This window comes from Zingiber officinale, chromosome 5B (assembly GCF_018446385.1).
Source record: "Zingiber officinale cultivar Zhangliang chromosome 5B, Zo_v1.1, whole genome shotgun sequence".
Lineage (NCBI taxonomy): Eukaryota > Viridiplantae > Streptophyta > Magnoliopsida > Zingiberales > Zingiberaceae > Zingiber > Zingiber officinale.
The window spans coordinates 131,695,561-131,708,513 of record NC_055995.1 but is presented as its reverse complement, the minus strand read 5'-3'; positions in this window follow the sequence as shown (position 1 = coordinate 131,708,513).

Sequence of the window (12,953 nt, the reverse complement as noted above, 5' to 3'; positions counted from 1 at the left end):
TTATTGTCTTCTTCCGTCCGGAGGGTTTATAGTCGCCGGCGCGACTCTCGATTTTTAACGTCGGAGCTCGACGGTCTTTCGGCCGGAGGGATTATAGTCGCCGGCGCGACTCTCGATTTTTAACGTTGGAGCTCGACGGTCTTCCGGCCGGGGGGTTTATAGTCGCCGGTACGACTTTCGATTTTTAACGTCGAAGCTCGACGGTCTTCCAGCCGGAGGGTTTAGAGTCGCCGACGCAACTCTCGATTTTTAATGTCGGAGCTCGACGGTCTTCCGGCCGAAGGGTTTATAGTCGTCGGTGCGACTTTCGATTTTTAACGTCGGAGCTCGACGGTCTTCCGGCCGGAGGGTTTATAGTCGCCGGCGCGACTCTCGATTTTTAACGTCGGAGCTCGACGGTCTTCCGGCCGGAGGGTTTATAGTCGCCGGCGCGACTCTCAATTTTTAACGTCGGAGCTCGACGGTCTTCCGATTCGGCTGATGATGCCCTATACTTGTGCTAATTTTTCGGATCTTTTACTCCTGCATTTCAAATATACAACCGAACGGAAAATATACCACATATATTACATTGGCGGACCTTTCACCCCGCCCGGTAAAGCTGGAGATGGTTTGCGCTCCATGGTCGATCCAGTCATCGTTCGTTCGTCTTCATCCTCCAGATAATAGGCACCCGAGCGGAGCTTTTCGATGACTTTGAAGGGGCCCGCCCAAGGAGCCTCCAGCTTGCCAACATCCCCGACCGACTTTACTTTCTTCCACACTAGGTCGCTGACCTGGAATGCTCTGGGGATCACACGACGGTTGTAGTTTTGTTTCATCCTCTGCCGGTACACCATTAGTCGGACGGACGCCTTGTCTCGGTCTTCGTCGATCAAGTCCAACTCCATGTTCCTCCGCTCGGCGTTGTCACCATCATAGTTCTCGATCCGGACGGACTCGACGCCGACTTCAATCGGGATAACTGCTTCGCCTCCGTACACTAAATGGAAGGGCGTGACACCCGTTCCCTCCTTTGGGGTCGTGCGGATAGCCCATAAGACGCCCGGCAGCTTGTCCACCCAACTTCCTTCTATGTGGTCAAGTCGAGCTCGAAGAATTCTGAGTATTTCTCTGTTGGTAACTTCCGCCTTGTTGGTGCAATATCCGTCAGGTCAAGGTTGACCTAGTTGACCAAGCTTGAGTCTTGGTCATGGTTTCGATATTTGACAATACAGGTAGACACATGGACAATGTAGGTGCAGTTGTCTATGTGGGAAGAGTCTGATCAGGGACTGATCAGTGTGGATGAAGAATAGTCAAGTAGGTCAAAGTTGACTGGATACTTGACGAGGAAAGTCCTAGTGAGTGAAGCTAGGTGAAAGTCCTGGTGAGTGAAGCCAGGCAGTTGGAAAGTCCTGGTAAGTGAAGCCAGGCAGAAGAGAAAGTCCTAGTGAGTGAAGCTAGGCAGTATGAAAGTCCTGGTGAGTGAAGCCAGGCTAGGGAAATCCAGATGGGTCAAGGTTGACCAGACATTTGGTGAAAAGTCCAAGTAGGTCAAAGGGATTGATCGGATACTTGGCACAAGGAAGAAAAGACCAAGTAGGTCAAAGGGATTGACCGGATACTTGGCAAGAAGAAAAAAGTCCAAGTGGGTTAAAGAGATTGACCGGACACTTGGTGAGAGAGTCCTAGCTGGTCAAGGGTGACCGGATGCTAGGTTTTATGTACCAACAAGTCATGGTTGACCGGATGTTGGTTTGGGAGGCTTGGGACTTGGTTTTGGGTAAAAACCAAGAGCTGAATCAATCAGTGGATTGATTAGTGGATCGATCAGTGGATCGATCCAGGCTTTTCCCAGTGAACAGAAAGCCTCTGGATCGATCAGTGGATCGATCCAGGCTTTTCCCAGCAAACAGAAAGCCTCTGGATCGATCAGTGGATCGATCCAGGCTTTTCCCAGCGAACAGAAAGCCTCCGGATCGATCAGTGGATCGATCCAGAGGTCTCAATCGATCAGTGGATCGATTGGGACGCTGCTGCTTCGCGCGATAAGAGCTGGATCGATCCGTGGATCGATCCAGACATTTTTTCAGAGCACAGAGGCGCTCTGGATCGATCCGTGGATCGATCCAAAGCCTCCCCAATCGATTGGGAGCAATCCAATCGATTGGGATTCGACCGTTGGCGTCGTTTATAGCTGTTGGCGTGCGATTCCTTCAGTAGTTCTACACCGTTTCATTCCAGATTGATCACAGCTCCTCCTCAGCACTCTCTAAGCTCCTCACCGCCAGTTCTTGAAGGTTCTTGGAGGTTCATCCAAGTCAAGAGGCGAGTTGCAACGAGAAGAAGAAGAAGCTAGGGTTTTTACTGCATCTCTTGTAAGCTTTTGCTTATTCTTTACTACCCTTTCTTCTACTTGTATTGAGAGTCTTGTAGGGCTTCTCCGCCTTCGGTAGTTACCGAAAAGGAGTGTTTATTAGTGGAGGTGTGTGTGTGTGTGTGCGTGAATCCTTGGACTAGTCACCTCTTGTGAGGTGGATACCAAGTAAAATCCTATTGTTAGCATTGTTGTAGTTTGTTTCTTTGTATTCCGCTGCGCATCACTCTGAAGAAACAAGCAACGAAGCACGACGAGCACACGCGAAGCTATTCACCCCCCCCTCTAGCTACTTTTCGGTCCTAACACGCCTGACCGTTACTCTGGGGATACGCCACGGAAATGAAGTGTTACTCAATGCCATAACTTTTGCACCATTCTTCGAGCTGCTTCCCGACGAACTGTTGTCCGTTATCATATATGAGCCGCCGAGGAATGCCGAACCGACAGATTATATGCTGCCAGATAAACTTTTTGACCATTTGCTCGGTAATCTTCGCTAGCGGCTCGGCTTCCACCCATTTGGAAATGTAGTCGACCGCCACCAGTAGAAACTTCCGCTGACCGGTCGCCATAAGGAACAGACCCACGATATTCATTCCCCACTGATCGAACGGACAGGATACCATAGATGCTTTCATCTCTTCTGCCGGGCGGTGGGAGAAGTTGTGGTACTTCTGGCAGGAGAGGCACGTTGTGACGGTCCGAGCGGCGTCTTCTTGCAGTGTTGGCCAGAAGTACCCAGCCAGCAGGATCTTTCTCGCCAGCGATCGTCCGCCCGAATGTCCCCCGCACGATCCTTGGTGCAATTCCTGGAGGATGTACGCCGCGTCTTCCGAGCTCACACATTTCAACAGCGGGCGGGAGAAAGCCTTCTTGTAGAGTTGGTCTCCAACGAGTGTGAACAGGCCGGCTCTCCTTCTTAATAGATGGGCTTCCTCCCGATCGGACGGTGTCGCACCCAAGCGGAGAAACTCCATGATGGTTGTCCTCCAATCACTCGGAAACTCGAGGCCCTCCATCCGATCGATATGCGCCACCAGGGATACTTGTTCAATTGGCTGTTGTATGACGACCGGTGATATTGAACTTGCAAGTTTGGCCAACTCATCTGCAGCCTGGTTCTCCACTCGGGGTATCTTCTGGATGATGACCTCTCTGAAGTTGGCCTTGAGCTTTTCGAAGGCTTCAGCGTAGAGCTTGAGCTTGAGCTTGAGCCGAGCGTTGTTAATCTCGAAAGTGCCCGAGAGTTGCTGGGCGGCTAACTGAGAGTCCGAATGGATTGTCACCCGACCGGCTCCTACATGGGGGGGGGGGGCTGCCTGCAAGCCGGCTATGAGGGCTTCATACTCCGCTTCGTTGTTTGTGGCTCTGTATTCTAGCCGGACGGATAGATGCATCCGTTCTTCTTATGGAGAGAGCAATAGCACCCCAATTCCGCTTCCGAGCCGAGTGGACGACCCATCCACAAAAATTTTCCACATAGCTTCGGGCTCGGGCTTTTGCACTTCGGTGACAAAATCTGCCAAGGACTGCGCTTTTATCGCCGGACGGGGTTGATACTGAATGTCAAATTCGCTCAACTCTGTTGTCCATTTGATGAGCCGTCCGGACTCTTCTGGGTTCAACAGCACTTTTCCCAATGGACTATTTGTCCGGACGATGATTGTATGTGCCAAGAAATAAGGACGAAGGCGCCGAGTGACGAGGACCAAAGCAAAAGCCAGCTTCTCGAGCCCAGTGTAGCGAGATTCAACGTCTTTTAAGATATGACTCAAGAAGTACACTGGTTGTTCTTCTCTGCTCGTCCTCACTAATGCCGAGCCTACTGCCTGCTCGGTTGAAGATAAATAAATACAGAGCGGCTCACCTATAGCTGGCTTGGCTAGCACGGGCAAAGAGTTCAGATATGTCTTCAGTTCTTCAAACGCCCGATCGCATTCTTCGTCCCAATGGAACTTAGTAGCTTTACGGAGGATCTTGAAAAAAGGGAGGCTTCGGTCGGCAGTCTTAGAGATGAATCTAGACAATGCCGTTATCCGACCGGTCAGACGTTGTACTTCCCTCAGATTTCTTGGGGGCGGCATATCTTGCAACGCTTTTACTTTGTTGGGATTTGCCTATGCCCCGCTCGGTCACTATATAGCCCAAAAAATGCCCGCCTTTTGCTCCGAATAGATATTTCTGAGGGTTGAGCTTGACTCTATACTTCCTCAGCGTTCGGAAGGTCTCCTCCATGTCCGTAACAAGATCGGCCGCTCGGACTGACTTGATGAGAATATCATCCACGTATACTTCTAAGTTGCGCCCGATCTGCTCCTTGAATACTTTATTCATCAAGCGCTGGTAAGTGGCTCCTGCGTTATTCAGTCCGAACGACATTACATTGTAGCAGTAAGTGCCGTCGGCTGTGACAAAGTTAACCTTCTCTTGATCCTCTCGGGCGAGCGGCACCTGATGGTAGCCCTGATAAGCGTCCAGCATGCATATTAACTCGCACCCGACTGTGGAGTCCACCAGTTGATCAATCCGAGGCAGAGGGTAGAAATCTTTTGGGCATGCTTTGTTGAGATCCTGGAAATCAATGCAAACCCTCCACTTGTTGCCCGGCTTGGAGACTAGCACCACGTTCGCCAACCAGCTCGGAAACTGCACTTCACGTATGTGGCCGACTGGCCGGCCTCCATGAGCTTCTCATCCTCCGCTCAGATGATGACGTTCTGTTCAGCGCTGAAGTCCCTCTTTCTTTGCTTCACCGGCCGAGCGTCCGGTCGGACGTGAAGTTCGTGCTGTGCGATACTTGGCGAAATCCCCGGCAGCTCATGCATCGACCAAACGAAGACATCGTAATTTCTCTGGAGACATTTGATCACCTCCTTTTTCTGGCTTGCCTCCAGATCGGCCGCAATGAATGTGGTGGCCTCCGATCGGATCGGGTGGATCTGCACCTCCTCTTTTTCTTCATAAACCAAAGAGGGTGGTTTTTCGGTTATGACGTTACCTCGATCCGTGGTGTCTTCCGAGCGGAATTAGCTTCGGCTCGGACCATCTCGACGTAGCATCGTCGAGCCGCCAGCTGGTCTCCTCGTACTTCTCCAACTTTATCTTCGACCGGGAACTTAACCTTCTGGTAGAAAGTGGATGTTAGGATCTTGGATGGCTAGAGGGGGGTGAATAGCCTCTTCAAAAGCTAAAACTTAAAGATAAAACTCACACGAGTGGTTAGCGCAGCGGAAAACAAGTTAAGAACAGAATAAGAATAAGAGAAGAAACAAAGCAAACCACAGTGACTCAAGTGTTTACGAGGTTCGGGGATAACTTGCCCCTACTCCTCGGTGTCCGTAAGGTGGACAAGCCGATCTTCGGTAGATCAACCCCGGTGAACACCCGGCTATGAACTTTCTCCTTCTCGGTGGAGTGACCTCTCAACAAAATCTCAACGGGTATGTAGAATATAGCACAAGACTTACTGAGCTTGGTGACTTAGGAGAATGAAAATTAAGCTTACAGTCACGCGAAGGTCAGTGAAACAGAGAGCAAGTCGAGACAGCCGCTTCTCAGCCCCGAGCGTCAAAGCTTTTGCACCGATCGACAGAGAGTTTTTTTTTTTTCTTCCCAAAGAAACTTCTACTGCCTTTCGCCCGCAACGGATCCCTGCCAAACTGCAGCAAATCTCTGCATCCAGCCATAGCATCGCCAATCACGCTTCTTTCTCATCTGATCATCTGAGCTCACACCAATGGAATTCTGGTCTTCACTGGTGTCTCTGAGCTCCACCCAATCACCATGAGTTGAGCTGATCGATGCCAGATCACCGCCAGATCGCAGCCACGATTTTGCTGCTTTAACAGGTTTACAGTGGAACATAGCAAAAGTCTCTCTGGTATCCTCTACTAATGAAGCTCAATTTGAAATCAACCAATTGCAAATTACCAGTAACCTGCACCTCAAAATCTTGCAGCAGATGGTTAGAAATATTTAGGCAAAAGCAACTTTGAATCAGAAAGAATCAGAGAAAGTGCATGCAAAACAGACTATAGTATGGATCGGTCTGCAGACCGATCCATACGTTCAAATCTCTTTTTCGATCGTTACTGATCGGTCTGCGGACCGATCAGGAACTAACCTGATCGGTCCTCAGACCGATCAGGTGTCGCGCGCACAAGCCTGATCGGTCTCCGGACCGATCAGGCATCAATCTGACCGGTCCCGAGACCGGTCAGTATCGATACAGTAGCATACTGAGTATTCGCAGTATGCTACTGAGTTCTCACTGATCGGTCGGCGGACCGATCAGTAACAACACAGTATGCTACTGAGTGTTTACTGATCGGTCCGTAGACCGATCAGGGCACACTTAGTGTCACTGGATCGGTCTGCCGACCGATCACCCGTGCCACTTGTGCCACTGGATCGGTCATCAGACCGATCCAAGGTTGTGATTTAAGAGGCAAGCTTCCAAGCTTGCTACCCTTAATCCTGACAGTCCAGAGACCGAGCTACCGAGCTCTTCTCCGACTATACATGCCAAGTTTCCATACTTGGACTTCCCAATACCAGATGTCCGATCACCCTTGATCCATCTGGATTTTCCCTTGCCTGGCTTCACTCACGGACTTTCCAATTGCTCGGCTTCACTCACGGGACTTTCCAATTGCCTGGCTTCACTCACGGGACTTTTCCAATTGCCCAGCTTCACTCACAGGACTTTCAATCCCGGCTTCACTCACCGGACTTCTCCAATTGCTCGGCTTCACTCACGGGACTTCTCCGTGCCAAGCTCCTTGCTCGGACTTTTCCCAATCAGATTAATCAGGTCAACCAAGTCAACCCTGATTTGTCTGAGTTAATTCAATATCTGATTGAAACTTAAATCAGTGTCAACATCAAAACAACATCCAGGTCAGACTGTATCAACAATCTCCCCCTTTTTGTTGTTTGACAACACGATTTAAGTTTAGATCAGAAGTGCTTTCATATCCATAATTTTAGGGAAATCGGGACCCTCCCCCTAAGACGGATACACCACCAAGTCAATGACGGGAATCAAGATTCTTCCCGTTATCTTCTCCCCTAAAATCAAGCTTTCATACATTTCTAAACTTAGGTATCCTCTCCCCCTTTGTCAAACACCGAAAAGGTGCAAATGAGGTGACAAAAACTAGAAAAGGCTCCCCCTTAATCCATACTGCCTTCTTTTAACTGACCTAGAGTTCCCTCTAAGGTCACAATACGACAGTAAGAAAGACAAAAGATACAATCAAATCATGGCATAGGAACATCATATATATATATGAAAAAAACATAGAAAATGAAGCATAATAAGGAGCAAGCAAATATAAAACCGAGAAGCATAAATATATGAGTAGCATCAGAAGTACAAATATCCAGGTCAGACTAACACATAGCATCCAAAATACAGACAGACTAGGTGACACACAGACTACATCAATCAACGTCCTCAACATGAGGAGCATCATCATCATCGGCAGGAAGGGTGAAATCCTGAGGCAGCACGCTGGAGGATGGATAGCCTGGGTAAGACTGCGGAGGCGGGTAGCGTGCCATCCATCCGAGTAGCAACTGCTGTGTCACCACCTGATGACTACGCATATCATCGAAGCGCTGGTCAATATGCCCGCGCAGGTCATCGTAGCGCTGGTCTATCCGAATACGTAGTCCATCGAACTCAGCAGCCACCATCTCCTCGTGTCGATCAAAGCGACTCTCCAGCTCGGCGATCTGCCAGCGCAGATCGGGATCCGCCTCGCCATTGTCAGGAGGAGCAGCAGGAGGAGCAACAGGAGCAGACTCACCTAAAGCTCTTCCATCCTTCCACTGAACATCCCCATTTCGCCCTATGATTCCAGACTTGGAAAATGCCCTTTTTCCAAGTCGGCAATCCTGCCTGACCATTTTGATTGTTCTACCCTTAGAGACATCAACCTGAAGGGTCTCAAGCCAATCAGTAATTATATGCCCATAAGGCATATAAATAGTGAAGCCGCTAGGCTGAGAATAGGATATGATTGAGGAGTAGATGCTCGACATGATATCAAAATCGAGACGCCGACGCAAACCATAGAGCATAAGACAATGATATGATCGGATCTCAGATAAGGGTTTAGATGTGATAGGTAGAAGGCAGTTCGTGACAATTTTAAAAAGAATGTAATCTTGAGGAGATAATCTCAAGGCTGCAAAAGTAGGGAAGTCAACATCTAGCTCATCTAGCCCTTGTCTAGGCTGTCTGAAGAAGTACTCATATATGTCGTCAGATGAGATATCAAACGGTGGAAGTAATTGTTCTGGTAAGTCAGGAAATATCGAAAAAACATCACCGGAACACCTCCGACAATCGAGATACTCAAAGAAAGATGAGATACTGAAATCAAGAGTCCGCTTAGCAACTCTTGTTTTAAAACCTTGATCACTAGTCTCATGAAGGTTATTATAGAACTCAGAGACCAGGTCATAGTTGATATCTCGTTCCAAGTAGACTAGTGAATCGAGTTTGTAGTATGCTATGATTTCGGACACTTGTGGGCAAAATTCGTCCATGAATTTTCTATCCACGGACCTACAAGGGAGTAATTTGAAAGTCCTTTGTTGAAAAGCTTGCTCAGACTGGCGGTTTGGGAATCTACTGGAACTAGCTGGTTGGGGTCGAGAGGGAGCAGGAGAAGTTTTGGATTTGGATTTCTTGGTTGATTCCTTAGAGGTTCCCTCACCATCAGTGGGTTTCTTCCTAAGGGGATTCAATGTGGTAAAATGGGGCAATGAGTGAGCACCGGAGCCACCAACAAATACGAACCGAGACAAACACAACAACAGAAGATGAGAAATGAAAACACAATGCCAAGTTCTATAGAGGTAGGAGTTACCTTGGAGCCATGGAACTCTCGGCTAGGGCTTCCGAGGGCTGGAGCTTCGGCGTGCAAGGAGAAGAGAAAAGGGAGGGCTGGTGGGAAGAATCGGCTAGGGTTCGCGTGAATGAGGGAAAGAGGGGATCGGGAGGTTTTAAGGGTTAAGATGGGTGTACAGTGAAGAAGGGATCGGACGGTTGTCCGATCAGAAGGTGATCAGTAGCATTCAGCGAAGCTGATCGGTCCCCGGACCGATCAGGGAACTTCCTGATCGGTCTGTAGACCGATCAGAGATCGATCAGAAAGGTTGAAGAGGTTGAGACTCTCCTGATCGGTCCCTGGACCGATCAGATGTGAATCGTCGCGTGAGATCCTCCTGATCGGTCCCTGGACCGATCAGATGTGTCGCGTGAGATCCTCCTGATCGGTCCCTGGACCGATCAGATGTGTCTGTCGCGTGCCAGAACCTCCTGATCGGTCACTGGACCGTTCAGTGAGCCAACAGAAAGGACGAAGATATCTGGAGGACCCCTGATCGGACTGTGGACCGATCAGAGAGTCTCCTGATCGGTCGTGAGACCGATCAGTGTCTGATAATTCAGATTTCTGATATCTGAATTCGAGCAACTGATTTCGCAGTCGTTTCTCTCGAGAATTCTGAAAATTCAGAACTTCTCAAATTCAGAACACAGAACTTAAACATCTACGAACAAGAACATTTCCTAATTGCAAGCTCTGAAAGTCCTAACATTCTAGGTTTTTTTTATTAAGTTACAAGTTAGTTTCAGACATTTCAGAGTTTCAAAAACCTGAAATATCCAACCCTGTCATGTTTAGTTTCAAATTTGTCAAAATATATCCTAAATTACTATTCTTACATTATCAACTCATCTTATCATTAAAAATACCAATCCAAAGTATCAATCAACACATCAATCATGATTAGATAATTTCTAGACAAAAGTCCAACCAAGATTCCTTGGTTGGAATATATGAGTAAGATCTAGGAGTCAAATACACATGAATTATGTAATGACCTTCCCCATACTCAATTTATGTCTCTTCAACCTACTTATTCAAGGGATGCATAATACATTTTGAATAAATTGGTTGTTCCTAGCATCTCACCCCATTTCTAGCAAAAAAAAACAGTTTGTTAAACCTTATCGTTTGTGTGAGATGTCCCCAAATTGCCCAAATCAGTTTCCCAATTACTCTTGTCATTTTAATAGTCCTTATTGATCATGGTGAAGTTCTAATGACCTAAGGAGCCAAACACATTCCCAACTCCCTCCTTAAATGACTAAATTCATTTTCCGGAAGGGGTTTGGTGAAAATGTCGGCTAGGTTTGACTTTGACTCCACATATGTGAGCACAATGTCACCCCTAGCTACGTGATCTCTAATGAAGTGATGACGCACTTCAATGTGCTTGGTCCTTGAATGATGGACTGGATTTTTAGTTAGGTTGATCGTGCTAATGTTGTCACATAGCACTTGTACACCCTTATAAGAGAGTCCATAATCCTCTAGGGTGTGTATCATCCACAACAACTGTGATACACTCTCTCCCATGGCAATATATTCAGCCTCGGTCGTGGAGAGAGCAACACAATGTTGCTTCCGACTTGACCAACTAACTAAACATGAACCTAAAAATTGGCAACCCCCACTCGTACTTTTCCGATCCAATTTGCACCCAGCATAATCGGAGTCGGTATAACCTATCAAGTCAAAAGACTCGGTACGAGGATACCAAAGACCTACTCTTATTGTGCCCTTAAGATATCTCAAAATTCTTTTAACTGCAATTAAATGAGATTCCTTTGCACAGACTTGATACCTAGCGCACATGCCCACAGCAAAAAGTATATCGGGTCTACTGGCTGTGAGATATAGAAGACTACCGATCATGCTTCTATATTGCGTTAGATCAACTGGTTTTCCACTCTCATCATTGTCAAGGCGAGTGTTTGTCGCCATTGGAGTGGACACTTCCTTAGAGTCACTCATATTGAATTTTCTGAGCATCTCTTGAGTGTATTTTGCTTGATGGACATAAATACCATCTCTAGTTTGTTTGATTTCGAGTCCAAGGAAGAAAGTCAATTCTCCCACTAGACTCATCTCAAACTCACTCTCCATGTGAGTGATGAACTCATTTAAATAGCCCTTGTTGTTTGAGCCACAAATTATGTCATCGACATATACTTGGGCTACAAAAATATTTTCACCATCTCTACGTAGAAATAGTGTTGGGTCTATTTGTCCTCTAACAAAGCCCTTCTCTAGTAGATATGTTGACAACCTTTCGTACCAAGCTCGTGGTGCTTGTTTAAGCCCATAAAGTGCTTTCTTGAGCTTGTACACGTGATTTGGAGATTCGGTATTCACAAATCCCGGTGGTTGTTCAACATAAACTTCTTCCTTAATGAGACCATTTAAGAAGGCCGATTTTACATCCATTTGATAGAGCTTGAAACCTCTATGTGCAGCAAAAGCTAGCATTAAGCGAATGGACTCTAATCGGGCCACTGGAGCATATGTCTCATCATAATCAAGGCCTTCAACTTGACTATAGCCCTTGGCTACAAGTCTTGCCTTGTTTCTAACTACATCTCCCTTTTGGTTCAATTTGTTCTTGAAGACCCATTTGGTTCCAATAATGGTGGTCTTCTTAGGTCTGGGAACCAAGTCCCATACTTGGCTCCTTTCAAATTGACCTAATTCGTCTTGCATAGCTATGATCCACTCAGGATCATGCAATGCCTCATCAATTAATCTAGGTTCAATTTCTGAGATCAAAGCGACCTCATTGGACTCATTTCTAAAGAATGACCTAGTCCTAACCCCTTGATGGATGTCTCCCACAATCTGGTCTTGGGGGTGACTAGTGTCTAGCCTAGACTGCCTTGGTGCTGATGGTGCCTCATGAGTGGTCTCACTTGGCACAGACAAGGACTCAATATCAGGCAATGGATCCACCTGAGTTCTTTGTTGTCCTTGCTCATCATTATCAGAGTCAATTTCGACTCTTTCGATGTTTTGGTCATTCAAACTTAGCCTTCTAAGTTCGAATTGAATTTGTTCTACATCCCTTGATTGATCATTTAAATTAGGGATTTCTTCAAAAGCTACATCAGAGGACTCTTCAATCAATTTAGTCCTACTATTGTAGACTCGATAGGCTTTGCTGATGAGTGAATACCCGACCAGTATCCCTTCATCAGCCTTAGCCGTGAACTTCCCAAGATGATCCTTTGTGTTTAAGATAAACACCTTACAACCAAACACCCTAAGATGTTTAATTGTAGGTGGTTTCCCAAACCAAAGTTCATGAGGGGTCTTCCCTAAAAATCTGTGTATTAGGACTCGATTTTGCACATAGCAAGCTGTACTCACAGCTTCGGCCCATAAGTAGCTCGGCAAAGAGTACTCATTGAGCATGCTTCGTGCAGCTTCCTGTAGGACTCGGTTCTTTCTCTCCACAACCCCATTTTGCTGTGGGGTCCTCGGAGTAGAGAACTCATGTCTATAACCCTTCTCTTGACAAAACTCTAAAAACCTATGGTTTTGGAATTCACCACCATGATCACTCCTAATGGTTTTAATTGTGGTTGATTTTTCATTTTCCGTTCTTCTACAAAAAGAAATGAAAATATCTATGGTTTGGTCCTTATGTTTCAAAAAGAAGGTCCAAGTATATCTAGTGAAATCATCAATAATCA